At 41.8% G+C, this 18,308-nt stretch overlaps 1 protein-coding gene across 4 annotated transcripts in view; it reads right to left on the bottom strand.

Annotated features, from left to right (window-relative positions):
* LOC126360045 (sodium/calcium exchanger 1) overlaps positions 1–18,308 on the bottom strand; it is a 1,532,158-nt gene that overhangs the window by 401,410 nt on the left and 1,112,440 nt on the right. The window lies entirely within an intron of this gene.

Genomic DNA, 18,308 nt, shown 5'->3' with positions numbered 1-18,308 from the left:
TTGGGCCTGGAATCTCATTGACTGGAGTAAAATTATTTTCAGTGATGACTCCTGCTTCGGACTGAGTCCCAATGAGCAGCGAATACCTGTCTAGAAACGCTCCCGGATAACGGTGGGTTACTTACCTGACTGTCTCCTTGCATACGGCCCTACAACCACGAGTGATCGTTGTTCATCCATTATGGACTGTGCGACAACGGCTGGCATGTATTTCTTGATACAATAATTTACCAACAGCCGTATGTATTGTATAAATTTATTTTATGAACTTTTTACATGCTATCAGTTTCAGCGTTACATTGATGCCATCTTCAGGGGCCCACATGTCATAGTCGTAAAATCGCTATACACGGAATGAGCCACGTAACTGCATCCGTGAATCAAATCGCTGTGCCGCCTGCCCTCCAAGAGCTGTTGCATAGCGATTTGATACACAATACTATGGCCTTGCGTCTGTCCTCTAGTCATTCCTGCTTAAACAATTTGCCCTTTCTGTCAGTCCCATTTTTTAGACGTTTGTATTCCCTTTCGTCTGCTACATCTACTGCATCCTTATATTTTCTCTTCTCATCAATTAAATTCAATATATTCTTGTGTTATCAAAGCATTTCTACTAGTCCTTGACCTTTTACCTATTTCATCATTATTTCGTTTTACAAAGCTACCAATTCGTCTTCTACTGTATTTCTTTCCCCCGTTATTGTCGACCGTTGCATAATGATATCTCTGAAACTCTCAACAGCATCTGTTTTTTTCAACTTATCCAGGTCCCAGCTCCTTCATTTTCAATTTTTTTTGTAATTTCTTCAGTTTTAATCTATAGTTCATAACCAATAAATTGTAGTCAGAGTCCACATCTGCCCCTGAAAATGTCTTAAAATTTAAAATTTGTTTGCAAAATCTGTGTCTTACTTTTATATAATCAATTTGAAACCTACCGGTGTCTCCATATCTCTTCCACATGTACAACCTTCTTTCATGAGTCTTAAACCAAGTGTTAGCGATGATTAAGTTGTACTCTGAGCAAAATTCTACCTGGCAGTTTCCTCTTTCATTCCTTTCCCCCAGACCACCCTCACCTAACATTTTTCCTTCTGTTCCTAATCTCTGCTATCTAATTCCAGGCCCCAATCCCCATCAAATTCTCGTCTCCCTTAACAATATGAATAATTTTTTTTATCTCATCCTACATTTCTTCAGTCTTTTCATCAGCTGCAGAGCTAGTTGGCATATAAACTTGTACTACTGAGGTGGGTGTGGGATTCGTGCTTATGTTGGCTACTGATGGCATGAAATATTCAGGCATAAAAATGACTCGGAGCGTATCCGAGTGGAATGTTACATAGCCCTTACTGTGGACAATATATGTAAATGAGCTAACTGATAACGTGGAAAGGTCCACGAGGCTCTTCGCGGATGATGGTGTTGTGTACAGAACTGTCGCAACGCTAGACTGTAGTAGTAGTAGTGACACCTGCAGAGATCCCACGCTTGGTGTAGAAACTGACAGTTCACCCCGACATAAAGAGCTGGAATGTATTGCTTGTAAATAGGTGGAAACATCCGTTACCGTTCGATTAGCAATAACACAATACTCACTGGAAGCAGTCATATCTATTAAACATCTGGGAGAATACGTGCAGAACGAGTTAAAGTGGAACGACCACATCAGCCTAGTTGCAGGAAAAACAGATGGCAGACAAAGATTATTTGGAAACATTCTCAGGTTGTGTCGTGCTCCCTGAGACGCCTCTAATTTGTGGTAAAAGTAATTACGATGCTATGTGCTTAACAAATAATATTTATCACAGGTAGTGTATTGAAACTTTAGATTTCTCGGTGACATATAAAGATTCCATGAAAGGAAACACGCCATATTATCTTTTTCTTATCGCTTGTCTTTTTGATCTTGTTGCTTAGCTCTTGCTTTGTTGTGCGCTGGTGGCTCTGTATGCCATTCGATGTATAGAGTTTTGCTGCCTATTCATTTAACTTAAATTAGCGTTAAATAATAAATATCAGGGTTGAATTTTAAAAAATTGTTCTTTCTTTGAAACGGAAATCTTTTCCTCTCCTTAATATTTACGTAGACGTGGCCAGTGCTTTGTACGGGTGGAAGCTCTTGCGGTGTTTTAATTTAATTTCCAAAAGTAGCTTTCTTTCATTTCTCGTGCTGTACATTCTGAACAACCAGCATTTTAAAGTTATTTACGAAGTCAGATTTTCAGTTAACACAGCATGGCTATCTCTGATTGCTCAAAATTTATCTTTGCGTAAAATCACACTAGTAGAAGCGTGCGTTAACTTTGGCTTGAGCCTGACGAAGTAATATTTCAGACTTGAAATTATTTTCCATTTATTTCGAGTCAGAACGAAAACTATTTAATATCCATACCAGAGATAATTTTTCGTAGCATTAAAATATATTTATGATCACAGAATAATAATTCCTAACATCACGGTATTTTCAGATTACTTGAAGAATATGATTGTATTTGAAGTGCAATTCCCATTATTAAATGTAGGAAGAGAAGTTCATAATAATGAAAGGTATTTATTCTTGCTTTCCCAGTAATTGTTTAGGGAGATACTTTATCAGCTTCTCGTAGTAAAATCAGGCAGTGTCTAGTTTATCCATCAAAGGAGGTAGCTTACAAAACCTCGTTCGACCGGCACTTGAATACTGCTCGTCAATCTACTATCCGTACCAGATAGTATTGACAGAGGAATTGAAAATACCGAAAGAACAGCAGCGCGCTTCGTGACATGCTCATTTATTAACCTCAAGAGCGTCAAGGAGGTAGTAGCGAAACTCTAGTATCAGTAGCTAGTGGTAAAACTCCGTGAGTGTTTGTTCCTAGAAGAGTTCCTAGAAGAGCGAACGAATACATGGCCTGCTTCTACATAGACGCCTCACGAAGGAATTATCCGAATGGGACGGAAATCGATACATATGATGTACATATACACACAGTCAATGACGCATTAGTCGACCTCTGGCCCTTATGCAAGCAGTTATTCGGCTTGACATTGATTGATAAGGTTGTGGGATGCCCTCCTGAGGGATATCGAACCAAATTCTGTCCAGCTGGCCGGTTAGTTTGTCAAAATCCCGTGATGGTTGGAGGGTCCTGCCCATAATGCTTCAAACCTTCACAACTGGGGACAAATCCGGAGATCTTGCTAACTAAGGTAGGATTTGGCAAACACGAAGTGAAGCAGTATATACTCTCGCCGTGTACGGGCGCGCGTTATGGTCCTATATTGTCAGCCCACGGGGGCTTGCCATTCAGGGCAACAAAACGGGACCGAAAATATCGTCGACGTACTGCTGAGCAGTAAGGGTGTGGCGGAAGAGAACCAAACTGATCCTGCTATGAAAAGAAATGACACCCCACGCCATCACTTCCGATTGTGAGGTCGTGTGGCAAGCGGCGTCAGGTTGGTATCCCACTGCTGTCTGAGGAGTCTCGAGACACATCTTCGCTGGTCGTGGGTTCGAAGCAGGACTCATCACTGAGGACAATTCTACTCCAGTCAGTAAAGGTCCAGGCCCGTTACTGGTGGGACACCAACCTGGCTGCCGCCCGACGCACAACCCGACAGCCGGGAGTGATAGTCTGGAGTACCTATTCTTCCCATAGCAGAGCCCTTTGGTTGTTATCCACAGTACCGTTAAAGCGCAGCGGTACCGCGACGATATACTAAGCCTCGTTTTTTTGCCCTTCATGGTAAGCCATACTTGGCTTACATTTCAGCAAGATAATGCCCTCATGTACATGGTGAGACTTTCTACTACTTGTCTCCGTGCTTGCCAAACTCTACCTTAGCCATCTCGGTCTTCTGCTCTTCACGTAAAGTATGGATGAAGCGTTTGAATAATGGAAACAGGACCACAAGTGTTAGAGCTTTCATAGGGGCAGACACAATAGCTTAAAAAGGATCATTGTGGGTTCATCCATTACCGATTTTATCTCATAAGAGAAAAGTTATGTTTCATTCCGGAGCTTTTAATTCTTTACGGTGAGTTGGCAGCTATCACTTTTGTCTTGTGACACGCGTTTGTTACTGAACCTACCATGCCTGTAAGACTTTACCGGCACGCAGGTTGAAACAGTGAGCCCGGGCTCCGAGTGGAGGATATTGCGCAGGCCGAAGACAATTCCGCAGACGTTTTACGACTGTTGGAACGCCGCCCCGCGCTTCCCATTCCCTCACGGCGTCCTCCAGGGATTGTCGCTGCTCCTGCGAGACACAGGAACGAGCCCCAGATGTTCTCTGAGGGCCAAGGCTGCTAACGCTTCTGTTCCTGCTGTCGCAATACTTACGGTACTGCTGTAACAATGATGCTGAACGAGGAGATGGGTTACACCTGGCAGCGTTAATACCTACAAACATATAGAGTTGTTTCGACTACTACGAGAGAAAAGTTAGGGCTTAATTAAGTGAATTTATCATAGCGAACTATGCTGGTTTTCTGGCGGTTTATGTAATTTATGTTTCACTCTGAGGAATATGTTATTACAGAACGGTTGAGTGCGTTTTACCTTCGACGATTGTAGTTCAGATTTACTAGATTTGTATATTGTCGCAATTTTTAACATTTCAGAAGGTAAACAGCTGACTGCTATGCGCATCTCTTGAAACTTTAGTAGCTTTCTCATCTAGACTAACTACAAACGGCTCACACGCGGAAATGATACACAGAGAACTCTCATCTCATGTCTCTCTAGTAGAACTGTTCTGTGGTTGTACTCCTTCCTTTCAAGTACCTTCATCCCTGTTTCTCCAACCCGCGTCACCCATCGTGATTTAGGTTTCCAGTGACTTCCCTATATCACTTCAGGCGAATGCCAGGATGGTTCATTTGGAAGGGCACGGCCGGCTTCCTTCTTCATCCTTTCCTAATGTGATGGGACCGGTAACCTCGCTGTTTGGCCCCCTCCCCCAAATTAACCAACTTGTTTCTCTGCAGATACCTGAGTTATCGACCTTGAAACGGAGGTTCACTTCAAACAGTTCATATACTGCTAAATGTCAACCATCCTATAATTTTCTTTTTCCTCCTCGATGTAGCATTTTTATACATAAGAGTAGTCATGTCATTTTTTTTCCGTATAGAGTCACCAAGAGAGGCGGCAGTGACAGTCAATCGAGATATACTCGATGTATGTAACAGATTGTGACGGACTTGCGATGTTTCAGAATACAATTTAGGTGATACTCCTACGGCTTGGGAGCTTTTAGGGCGACCAGCAAATAAAGTCTGTGGCTCGCCAGTGTCACAAGTGTCACACTCGCACTAGTCACTGTCTGTTCTTCCCAACAAATATTGAACTAAATCTCATTTGTAGAAAAAATTCTTAAAGAACAAAAAAATTATAAGGCAAGTGGAGAAGATGAGGTTTTTGTTGAAATATGGAAATATGCAAGTGACACAGTCGAGACCTCCTTACACATGGCTCTAACAAAAATTTGGGTAACAGAACGATTCCCCGAATATTGGACCACAGCTATCATCCACCCACTACACAAAAAGGGAGATAAGAGCAACCCAGACAACTACAGAGGAATCTCTCTCCTAGATTGCGCATACAAAATTCTACCCAAGCAGATCCTATATGAGAGAATCAAGGAGCAATTAGAACAGGAGTTAATGGAATATCAGGGAGGTTTCAGACCATGGAGAAGCTGTGCAGAGCAGATAATTAGTATAAAATTGATTATGGCATACTACAAGAAAAGGACCAAACCGCTGGCAATAACATTTGCAGAGTTTAAGAAGGCATATGACTGTCTCCACAGACCTTCAGTATCAAAAATTTTAAGAAATCTAGGACTCCATCCAAAACTAATTAAATTAATACAACTCAATCTAACCAACAACAAATCAAAAGTAAAGTTTAGAGGAGAAATTTCGAAACCATTCCTCATAAAAACAGGCTTAAGACAAGGTGACTGCCTATCATTATTACTGTTCAACTGTGCACTGGAATACATAATGAGAGAATGGTAGAAGGACAATACAAAGATGATAAGAATTGAAAGTGCAAAAGATGATATTAGCTTAAACTGCTTGGGATTCGCTCTTGATCTTGCTCTCCTAGCCAACACCGTTCAAGAAGCCAGCAACAAGTGAAATCACTACAAGAAATAGCAGAGAAAGTAGGCCTTAGATTATCATTTGAAAAATACGGAGATTATGCTAACTGATCCACCACTTACAAACAAATTACAATAGTAGAATAGGAAACCAAAATTGTTGATAAATTTAAATACTTAGGCAAAATAATAACATACAGTCTAAATGAGAAGCCATCATGGCAGAATAGAATAAAAAAAACTGAACTACGCAAATTACATTACCAAAACTACATACAACAAAAAAGCCTATCTACAGATGCAAAATTAAAACTCTATAAAACAGTTACACAACCAGAAATACCGTATGCAGCTGAAACTATCTTCAAAACAACTAATACAGCAGAAATTGACAGAATACTAAAAATAGAAAGAATAATAATTAAGAAATGTATAAATAAACAGTATAAAATAAATGGACATTGGAGAATAGCATCAAATGAAACAGTATATAAGAAAATAGAACCAGTCATGAGCACGATCAGGAGGAAACGCATCTTACTCTTTGGATTCTTTGGACATCTGATGAGAACTCCAGAACACAGAATTAGTAAAAAAAATAATACAAAAATTGTGGAATAACAAGATCGACATTAAATGGATCACGGAAATTAAGGAAGATATAAATGAACTCCAAATTACAATAGATGACCTAAAAAAACAAGACAGAGAAAACCAGAATACTGCAAGACCCGCAAACCAGACTACAAATGAAAATCAGTAAAAGGAGTAAGGGAGGGTGGTCCCACATGAAGAAAGAAAGAAAATATTTGAAAGAATGAAGAAATATTGGGCAGACAGAAGAGCAAAACACCTTTCATATAAGAATAGACTCTAATAATTTTATTACCTAAATATCATATTAAGTTATTGTTTAGCCAAATTGTATCCCTGTGTAACAGCTTGTTTAGAACTTTGTATTTTTGACTAGAGTGATCCAATGAAGTCCGTACAATAAATAATAAAAAAATGTATATACAGTCAGAAAAATAAGTTTGTTGGATTGGAGATATGGTATATCAATAACGTCACCCGACAACGTGATTAGTATTTCAAAATGACAGTATTTACTATATCAGTTGCACACATTCAAGAGTGGACTAGTGAACACTGATCCAAAAGCGTAATCTGAATACGGCTCGGGCCCCACATATGATGTTTCAAGATCACTAGAAATTTAAAGCAAGACTGTTTATATCAACTTTAAAAATTCACAGTTTTACTTACCCTCCTGTAATTTCACGGAACTAAAAGCTTGAAAAATATAAGTTCGACTTCATCAGATTTACAACCCAACGTCCGAAATTGTTCGGAGCTGACGCAGTGATCCAATGACGTGAACTGAACTGAACAATAATTTAAAGAGCAAGTCTGGTCAATACACATAAAAAAACACGTCCAGCCGACTGCCTAATATGCACTCCCCTGCCAGAACTCAAGTTCTGAGTCGCAACGTATACGTAAAACAACAAGTGCCGACAAATGCGTTGAAAACAGCAAGATGCACGCTAAAATTTCACGTGAACTACATTTAAGTTTTAACGAACTGTGCCTTCATACATATATTGCATACATATATGTAGCACATCAGCTCTATAGGAAATGCGCTGCCCTTTTTGCTGCGAATATCCAAATATACGTAGTCTGATAGAATTTAAATTATGGACAAAAAATGTAAAATCAAATTAAGTAAAAACGACAATTTAAAAGTGAAAACTTAGTCTAAATGCTGTTCAAAATGTGTGACACATTTGCAAACGTGTGTTGCAATGCTGTTTGTAATCTCTTTTGTAATATTAGTTACTCGGATTTTAATTAATTACTTAATTCAGACGCTTCACATGGAGTAATTATGAGTAGCTTATTTGAAGCATCTCGACGAACGCTTTCATTTGTGGCGTAATTAGTATAAACGTTATTACAATTATTGGAAAATTCCTTTACTCCTCATTAACTAAATAAACACTTCTCTTCCATAGTTAATCTATATAACAAACTAATTGTCTCGTTGAGCGCTTTAATTTGGCACCTCGTGCTATGCTGTATGACTAGTAGTTTACACTCCATGTGCATAAAAATGTATCGCGATGATTGTGCGAACCGCTAATGACATTCGTGACATCACGTGTGGATGTTAGCAAATCTGACAAAAACACGTGGGTATTACTGCTGCAGCCATGCCCCCTCCCCCCCCCCCCCCCTGCCCCTATGCTCCCACCAACTGTCATAGCTGTGCGCAGACGAGCGGCCGTGCCTTCAATCCAAAAAAGCCCGTGCGCTCATTTCAGTCTCTCATGTCAGAAACCCATATTAGGGCAACAGCTCCGTTCGAATTTTTTACCATGCACTTACAAAAATATTGTGACAGATTTTTCGTTAGCGTAATCTGTGGCTATTTTTTTCATAAATGTAAATCTTTGTAACTGGAAGTTTCGTAAAAATTTCTGTATACTGTAAATGTAATGTATGTAATTTTGTATATGAAATATTTAATGAGCAGTTCTATCCTCGTAGAAAGTAATATGTTACTGTAGAATCGTTGGAAGAGAGGAATCATGGAAGTAGAAGAGCTGAAGAGAGCTAGGACAAGAGAATTGGCATGAGAGAGTATTACGAGGGGCTTTCCGTAAGTAATGTAACACATTATTTTTTCTTTAAGTGGGTTGGTTTAATCAGCATTACAATATACCATATCACTGCCCTCTCTTTTGTTTACAAAACCATATTTTAAAGCCGGCCGTTGTGGCCGAGCAGTTCTAGGCGCTTTAGTCCGGAACCTCACTGCTGCTACGGTCGCAGGTTCGAATCCTGCCTCGGGCATGGATGTGTGTGATGTCCTTAGGTTAGTTGGGTTTAAGTAGTTCTAAGTTCTAGGGGACTGATGACCTCAGATGTTAAGTCCTATAGTGCTCAGAACCATTTGAACCATATTTTCAAGCATAACCTCCGTTCAATGTGACGGCCTTATACCACCTGAGAGGCAGTATGCTCGCATGGAACTTATCTACTGGTCGACGGCAAAGTCAACGTCTTGCTGCCTCGATAACCTCCCTATCATCCACGTACTGCTTCCCGTGGAGTGCAGGCTTCATTAGCCAAACAGATGGAAGTCGGAAAGTGCGGTATCCTGGTTGAAGGGTGGATGAGTCCAGTCAAGTTTTGTTAGCTCCTCTCGGATGCACAGGCTTGTGTGAGGCTTTGCGCTGTCATGTAGAAGGAGAAGTTCGTTGGCATTTTTGTGCCGATGAACACGCCGAAGTCGCTTCTTCAGTTTGATAGTGGTAGCACAAAGCACTTCAGAGTTGATCGTTGCACCATGAGAGACGACATCAAACAGGATAAACCCCTTCAGAATCCCAGGAAACCGACGCCATGACTTTGCTGGCTTTTAACTTTTGCTTCAGAAGAGAGGTGGTATGGCGCCCGTTCATGGATTGGCGGTTTGAAGTGATAAACCCATGTTTCATTGCCTGTGACGATGTCGAGAAAAAATTGTCACGATCAGCGTCGTAACACGCAAGCTACTCTCTACAGACGGTCCTTCGTTGCTCTTTATGGTCTTCTGTCAGGCGGCGAGGAAACCAGCGGGCTCAGAGTTCTGAGTGCCCCAACTGGCGGACGAGTATGTCAGCACTAACAGCAGCAACGATCATCTCCTCCTATGAGAGTTCCTGCACATTCCAGCAGTGCAGGTGTCACATCTGTGTGACGCAAACCGGCACGCGGAAGATCGGATAGGTTTGCGCGACCTTGTTGCGATTATGACAGACGTCTCAGACAACGACTCACCATGTTTTTGTTCACTGCCAGGTCTCCTTAGACGTTGTGCATGTGCCTCTGAATATCAGTGATGCTCTGATTTTCCGCTTAAAGAAACTTAATGGTAGCACTCTGCTTGGAACACGCCTTCGTCACAGACGCCATTCTGAAGACTAAATATAGCGCCGCCACTTATCGGATTTTCATGAAACTATAGATGCTAAATGGGGAATATTCTTCGATGTCCCACAACATATCACGCGTTTTTTCAACTGAAATGGGCAGAGAAAAAAAGTTTTCATTGACTTATTGAACGCCACTGGGACATATGGTTCGTTCCTGCAAGTGCTTTGCAACTGTTTGCATATTAATTTTTCACTGTAAATTTTATAATCTATCTGTACATATAATTCTGATTTGATAGATAGTGAGTTTTTATACACCGTATTCAAATTGTTTTCATAAGCCTTTTACTTTAACAACTTTGGTATTAAGAAATACAGACGAAGAAGCTCGCGCCAACAATGCGTGCCGAGCGAAGGGCTTCGGACTGACGGCAGTGCCCGAGTCGATTCGAGTATCGAACAGGGTTCAAATGGCTCTGAGCACTATGGGACTTAACTTCTCAGGTCATCAGTCTCCTAGATCTTAGAACTACTGAAACCTAACTAGCCTAAGGACATCACACACATCCATGCTCGAGGCAGGATTCGAACCTGCGACCGTAGCGGTCACGCGGTTCCGGACTGTAGCGCCTACAACCGCACGACCGACCCTCGATACGCGCAGTCTCTGCAAGCAACGCAGAGTGCAATGTAAACAGGAAGTTTAATTTCCTATGCGACTGTAATTCATCTACATCTACATCATATTCCGCAAGCTACCTAATGGCGTGTGGCGGAGCGTACTTTTTGTACCACTAAGTGAGCCCCCAACTCTGCTCCACTCGCGAATAGCGCTTGGGGGGAATGATTGGCAGTAAGTCTCTGTATTGGCTCTAATTTCTCAAATTTGCTCCTCATGGTCATAACGTATGGCCATTCCACTTAAGGTCACTCCGGATAGCTAATGCTAGAGATTTTACGGCAGATACTGTTTCCAGCGGTTTGTCATCAATAGTGTAGCTATACTGTAGTGGATTTCTTTTCCTACGTATGCGCAATATGTTACATTTATTTACTTCAGGGTTAACTGCCAGTGCCTGCACCATTTACCAGTTCTCTGGAGGTCATTCTACAAATCGTTACTATCTTCTGGCGTTGCTACTTTGTTACAGACAACAGCATCATCTGCGAACAGCCCTAGAGAGCATCCTTCGTTGTCTACTAGATCATATGTGTGTACTGTGAACAGTAACGGCCCTACCTCACTTCCTTAGGGTGCACCGGAAATTACTTTTACATCTGTCGATTTTGTTCCGTTAAGGGTGACGTGTGGTGTTCTGTCTGCTAGGAAGTGTTGAAACAAGTCGCAAATCTGCTCCGGTACTCGATAAGCTCGTACATTTTTTCACTAAACGGCAGTGAGGGACGGTGTCCAATACCTTCTTGAAGTCAAGGAACACGGTATCAACACGAGCGCAATTTTTATGGTACTGTAGTTCTCGTGGTGGAACAGAGCGAGCCGAGTCTCGTAGGATCTCTGTTTGCTGAATCAGTGTTGATTTTTATAGAGGAGATTTTTCTTCTCCAAGAACGTCGTAATTCTTGAGCATAAAACATGTTCTATAATTCTACTACAGATCTCCGTCAACGATATAGGTTTATAATTGTGTTCATCTGCCCTACGGCCCTTCTTGGAAACGGGAATGACCTGCAGTTTCTTCCCGTTGCTGGCATCCTTCGTTGCTCAAGTGATCTACCATAAATTACTACTAAAAGGGGAGCAATTCATGCGAAGTATTTATGTACAATCTGATGGTTACTTGCTGGAACTGTGTTATGTGTGACATTGTATGCACCACGTTTTTACATTGCTTGTTAGCAGTTTACGATTTTGTCTGCTACATAACATCCTTGTTTGCGACTTCTGTTCTCATTTAATAGCTCTGAGGGCCTCAGCCCACTCATTAGACCAGGGCTACCCAACCTTTTCAGCCGGTGGACCCCTTCTTCAGTCGAAAATCCATGGTGGCCCCCTAGTCAGTCAAGAGCACATTAACTTTAAATTTCAGAGCAAAAGCCATGGGAACTGAAAGCTTCTTAATACAATTGCCATGTTCCCAATCACCCCCCCCCCCTCCCCGAAGTATCAATAGTCTTTGGTTTAGACATGAATGAAAACAGCTTGAAGGTCAAAAATCGACTTATGAAATAGGTAGTCCACTGACAAAGCTAGTTTAACATTTAATGATGACTGGGGCAGCATGCGTGCGAGCGAGCGCTGTGATTGGTCGACAAAGCTCGCTCCGCTCATGCGTATAAGGTTTCAGCCCATGTAGCGCAGTAAGCCGGCGCACAAACGACCCCCGTATTGTTGCGAAACAGTCGGTCAGAGAAGCCACATTCTCCGGCACTAAACTGTGTATGCGTCCTCACTTAGGAACCGCAAAAGCTGCTTGGGAATACGACCTGAAGTAAAAGTACACATTTTTCACACGAAAAAACGTGATGAATTTGATTTTCACATTTTTATTCAATACTTTTACTCATTATTTTACACGATTTGGTGAAAGGTGGCCGCGGACCCCCTAGAAAAAGCCGGCGAACCACACGTTGGGAAGCCCTGCATTAGACAGTTTCTTACAGTGTCAAATCGAGAAATACGTACCTACGACCTGAGTGCTGCTTCTGCGCAGGGAAATCTATGGAAGACACCATGTTGGTGGACAATTAGAATCAGTATGTCCTGACTTGATCCGGCAGAGTGTAACTGGGATCCTTGCACATTCTGTATTCACAGCACAAATGTGGACACGCTTGTGTAATCTGTATACGGAGAAGGGGATACAAGGACGCATGTTTTACTGAATGTTGACTCTTGTCACCATTCGGTTGCAATAGTTTAATCATTTTAAAAACAGCGTCTCGTGTCTTATTGTTTTACTACCATAACAGTTTGCGTAACACTCTGTACCATCGTCTTTGGTACTTGGACTGGCATGGTAATCGTCTCCTCGATTTGGATGCTAATCATGTATGATCATGCAAAAGCTGTCCGTATGTTTTTGGCAATCTCCGTAGACGGTGAATTTCGCCCACAGCTTTTCTTGTTTTCAGCAGTACCCATACCTAAAATCTTTTGCATCTTTACTTTAATCAACTTGACGTCTGGTGGCGGTTCTCCGCTGGCTATGCTGAACCTTCTTTGTGCCGCGAATGGAAATTTCATCTCAGCGTGCCAGACAACATAATGTAGCTTATCCAGCTCTGATGTCGCCATTTTAAGCTTTAATCGACAGCGCCGCTTCCAGCGATAGATTCAGTAACTGAAACATACCATCATGGAAACTTAATGCTTTTGTCAACACACTGAAACGGTATATCTTAAACATATGGCACGGTAGATTGTAATAGCTGTTAATAATCTGGGTAAACATGTTGGGACACCTTTTACAACAGCTGAAGAGCTACAGGATGGTGTGTGGAGTACCAAAATACCGTTCGATTAAATGCTGATGTTAGCTGCGCGGGATTAGCCGAGTGGTTTAGGGCGCTGAAGTCATTGACTGTGCGGCTGGTCCCGGCGCAGGTTCGAGTCCTCCATCGGGCATGGATGTGTGTTTTTGTCCTTAGGATAATTTAGGTTACGTAGTGTGTAAGCTTAGGGACCGATGACCTTAGCAGTTAAGCCCCATAAGATTTCACACACATTTGAACATTTGAAATGTTGATGTTGCTGAGAGATGACTGTAATTTTGCAAGTGACGCTTGTTGTATACAAAACTCAGAAATCTGAATTTGACAAATACAAGCTGTATGGGCAACTAGCTCTATTGACGAGTTCGTCCACAGACGTTTGATGGGAGACCACGGGGATCAAGGAACCGCTGCCAACCCAGATACTGTGTAGTGGACTGTATCATTCATACATATTTCAAGCACTTTCAGCTACAAAATAGTTCACTGTCATATTTTTGTCAGATGAAACATTTAACAGTGTTTCTTCTTATACCCTCTAAAATGACTTAAATCTACCTTTTTCAGTTTTTGTGAGAACACCCAATACAATGTGCAGAAAGCACTATTCAACACACTCAGACACTATCAAATTCCAGCTCGCTTACATGTCATACTTGGCTTTGAATAGCCAGAAAATTTCGTACCATTAACACTTTCTCATTTAGTAACCTTTTTATGAAGACTTTTCGAAGAGTCGCAACTTTTCTCTCAATCTGAGAGAGGCCAACGTATGTATATAATTTGTTGGCTACAACACATGACAGCAATGTAATTCGGAAAACATTTGGAAATTTGAAATATTTTTATGGCTACTAGACAGACGCTCGGATTCACTAGTGGTCGTTCCAAAAACTCATTACAGCTCATTGTTGACATTATTTCAAGTTATATCCAGTGTGGCGTCTAACAGCTCGTTTCTGTTGACGGGGTGGCTGCCAGCAGAGAAACAACTGTTATTTGTGGGAGAGCCACAAGCTCGTCCGCAGCAATGACATTTGTAATTAAACTGTCAGATATCACCGTGACGTGGCCATCACTGCCCTTTGTGTGTCACCGCATATGATGCGTGTATGGGCGACGCATGTAGTTTAACACAGGTAAGGGCCCAAAGGAAAGTTATCGGTGCTTTGTTTCAGAAATCCCTCGGGGAGTTCCAGTAGCCCGTAAGTCATGCTGTGGAATAGTTATGAATATTGCTTTCACACACTGATTTCACTATTACGCTAACTCACTGGTGGACATGGGTGGTGGTTTGAATATTTACGTTTTCTGTCCACGCAATTGGTGTTGAAAGAAAGATTAGAATTCGCCATTTCCTCTATCTAGAGGCCACTAGAAACAGAGTAATAGCTGAGGTGGGTGAGAAAGCAGAAAGGAATCTGCCATGATCTTACTAGGAAAACCGCGAATGTTCGTTACGTCTTGTCCCGGACTTTTCGTGGCGTCGCACTAAGTCCCACTCGCGCATCATGCACTCCTAGCAACGTCTGGGGAGCGAGACAAATTACGCGGTATATTTCGAAGCATATTTACTAGGAAGAGTTCATTAGCAAACTCGGATTACTCTTCAGCGCTGATACGTCAGTCAAAATAAAGTTCTCCATCCCGGCTTTGACCTACAAGAAAGCGTTAAAATTATCACTGCTCCTGTATTAGTCAACCCACTTTCAGAAATACTGTTAGATTCGACCACTATGTTGGAAAAAGTACACAAACCAGTAACTGCATCGCCGCCGGCTGGTTTCTGGCAACTACCACCTATAGTCTCATGCAGAAAAAAAGCTGCATAGTACATGAAAGTGAAAAATGAAAAGACCCACAAAAAACAAGTGAAGCAAATGCAATTTATTGCCATTACTAGGCGTCGCCACTTTCTTCTCGTTTATTAAACGCCACCTCTAGGTAGCTAATGGCTCCACGCCCTGCTCTGTGGACTGCTCCTACAAAGCACTAGCACGTTTAATAAACTTCAAAACTCGCTCACCAAACTGGCAGTTTAAGCAGAACTCCGCATCCGTCAATGGTATGGCATATGCGAACTCTATCTACGTTTTCCATTCTAGCAGCAAACTTAATTCTTCGCTGAGGATCACACTGCCGACGTATTACACTCAGTACTCTTAAAACATCTCGATGAAGTTGAGAGGCACAAACTGGGGAGCTAAGCTACAAGTTCTTAGAACCGCTAGTATAAATTCTCTTAAGACAAAGCTGTAGACCCTGCTCCGAACGAAGCTTACAGACTAACTACAGGGTATTTAAAATCGCTCCTCTGTTGAGAAATTTTACTGTCTTACCAGTGTCGCTTGCTGCCGACCATTAACCACAGAAGGCTCAGACCCTTGAAGATCATCCACTGTCTGTCCATGAGCTATCTAAGCCTACGCTAAAATCAAGACAAAGTTTCCCTCCGCAAAACACTTTATCGATGGAAATCCGTTCAACAGGCTTGGATGAAATTGTAAGACCATCTTCAGGCCGGCCACAACGAGGAGAGGGCTCCTTTATCGGCTTAAGAAGTGGTGTCGGTAGGAGCGAAGTTCACCTTTAAACTGTAGGGTTTCACATCGGAGGATAGCAAATGCAGCATGGAGAAGAATATACTGTGTAACAACTATGCCAATGCCATCTCTGTACATTTACTTGTTCAGAGCAGGAACTTATGTTTGCAAACGATAGTGTAGTAATTTGGCTCGGTTTTGGACAAATACCATCCGATTTTCAAATTTGGTCGGTGGCATTTCTGTATTTTCTGTTTTTATAAATCTGTATGTACTGTAATAACTACCCTCCCGGATAGCCACACGTGTTACAGGCCGCTTCCGGATCGGGGAGTTACGCTGGCCCCGGATCGTGTCGGATCCATCTGTCGGATTAACGACGAGGGTCTATGTGCTGGTCACTTTGGATGTGGTTTTTGGGCGTTTCCTCACATCCCACTAGGTGAATACCGGAGGGATATCCAAGTCTTGCCCCAGTTACACGACTGGCAAACGTCTAGAAAAAACTTTCCCTAAATTTCATATAAATAACACTTTGCACAGGCAATTGCGATACAGATATTCCGTCCCAGGGGATAACATTCGGGCCTTGCAATTAGTCAGTCTCAGGAGCAGATCTAAGGCATTTTCATCGGTCGTTTCTCCCTCCCACTTACATCATTCACCGGCAAAGTGCTGCTTGCTGCCAGAATTCTACAAAACTTAATTCCAGCAGGTGCTGGGAAACACCTGCGATCCCTCACCCTTAAGCCAGAACAGTACGCTCCAACTCAACTCATTTAGAAGCGTTAAGGGAAGACTGATCCATCAGCTTCAGACTGGAGAAAAACCTCTGTCCGTCCGGCTACCGGAAGCTGGCTCGGGGGTCCACAGTATTCAAGACGACCAGCCTGCGGTTGCACTCTGGAATAATATGTTTCAAATCGTCATGATATTTGCGTGAGCGGTAAATGGAAATCATGAAAATGAAACAAGGAAGGCAGGAAGTAAGTTACAGCTACATCCTTCTCAACATTAACAACGTTACTGTTGACTCTTTCACAATAATGTTAACATACGCATTTTGCCTTATAAAATGATGCCTTTCGGATGGCCGGCCGGTGTGGCCGTGAGATTCTAGGCGCTTCAGTCTAGAACTGCGTGACCGCTACGGTCGCAGGTTCGAATCCTGCCTCGGGCATGGATGTGTGTGACGTACTTAAGTTAGTAAGGTTAAGTAGTTCTAAGATCTAGGGGACTAATGACCACAGATGTTAAGTCCCTTAGTGCTCAGAGCCATTTGAACCAAGCCTCTCGGATGTTAACTTCTTTTGTAATTGCAAAACAATAAAATAACTAGCAAGCACAAAATATCCACTAGGTGTAATAAAAATTATACCGGTAGCTTAATTTATGATCATAAGACATTAAACTGATCATCGTAAAATGTATTTGCTGCACCATGGCTTACATGATACCTGCAGCTGCAAAAGCTACTTGAAGTATTTACAGGAATGTCTCATTAAGTTACTCGTTGCTATCCAACGAAAACATTAACATTCATCAGCTCAGTTTTCTCTAGATTTGGGTTTATAATTATATATTTTTGTGATAGATGTCTGTGTTATCTAATTTTAACTATTAGATATTGTTTTCCTCAAGTTAGTTGGTTTTCAGCTTGATAAAATTAATTCAAATAATCGTTACTTTCTTACTGTGCCCTCTATTACATCGTTGCAAGGACTTGTTGTTCTGCATAGAAAAGCATCACTTTTAAACGACTGAAGTAAGTCACCTTACACACAAATAGGTTAATGAAAATCAAACAAATTTAAGCGTGAATTATTTATATGATTGTCGTTATGGATTTTCTTAAACCAAATTTACTTGTTTTTGGTAATTTTTTCTGTAACCCATTGCCGGGTTTATGTACATCTGAAGCTACTGTCAAACCGTCTGAACAAAAGTATGGTTGCTGCAATGTAGTCGAGTGTTGTCGGCTGAGTCTAAAGTACACTGTTGTTGTTGTTGTTGTTGTCATCAGTCCTGAGACTGGTTTGATGCAGCTCTCCATGCTACTCTATCCTGTGCAAGCTGCTTCATCTCCCAGTACCTACTGCAACCTACATCCTTCTGAATCTGCTTAGTGTACTCATCTCTCGGTCTCCCTCTACGATTTTTACCCTCCACGCTGCCCTCCAATGCTAAATTTGTGATCCCTTGATGCCTCAAAACATGTCCTACCAACCGATCCCTTCTTCTAGTCAAGTTGTGCCACAAACTTCTCTTCTCCCCAATCCTATTCAAT

Source organism: Schistocerca gregaria, chromosome 1 (genome assembly GCF_023897955.1).
Source record: "Schistocerca gregaria isolate iqSchGreg1 chromosome 1, iqSchGreg1.2, whole genome shotgun sequence".
Taxonomy (NCBI): domain Eukaryota; kingdom Metazoa; phylum Arthropoda; class Insecta; order Orthoptera; family Acrididae; genus Schistocerca; species Schistocerca gregaria.
Note: the sequence above shows the minus strand (reverse complement) of the source record. Positions and strands in the feature narration are given on the sequence as shown.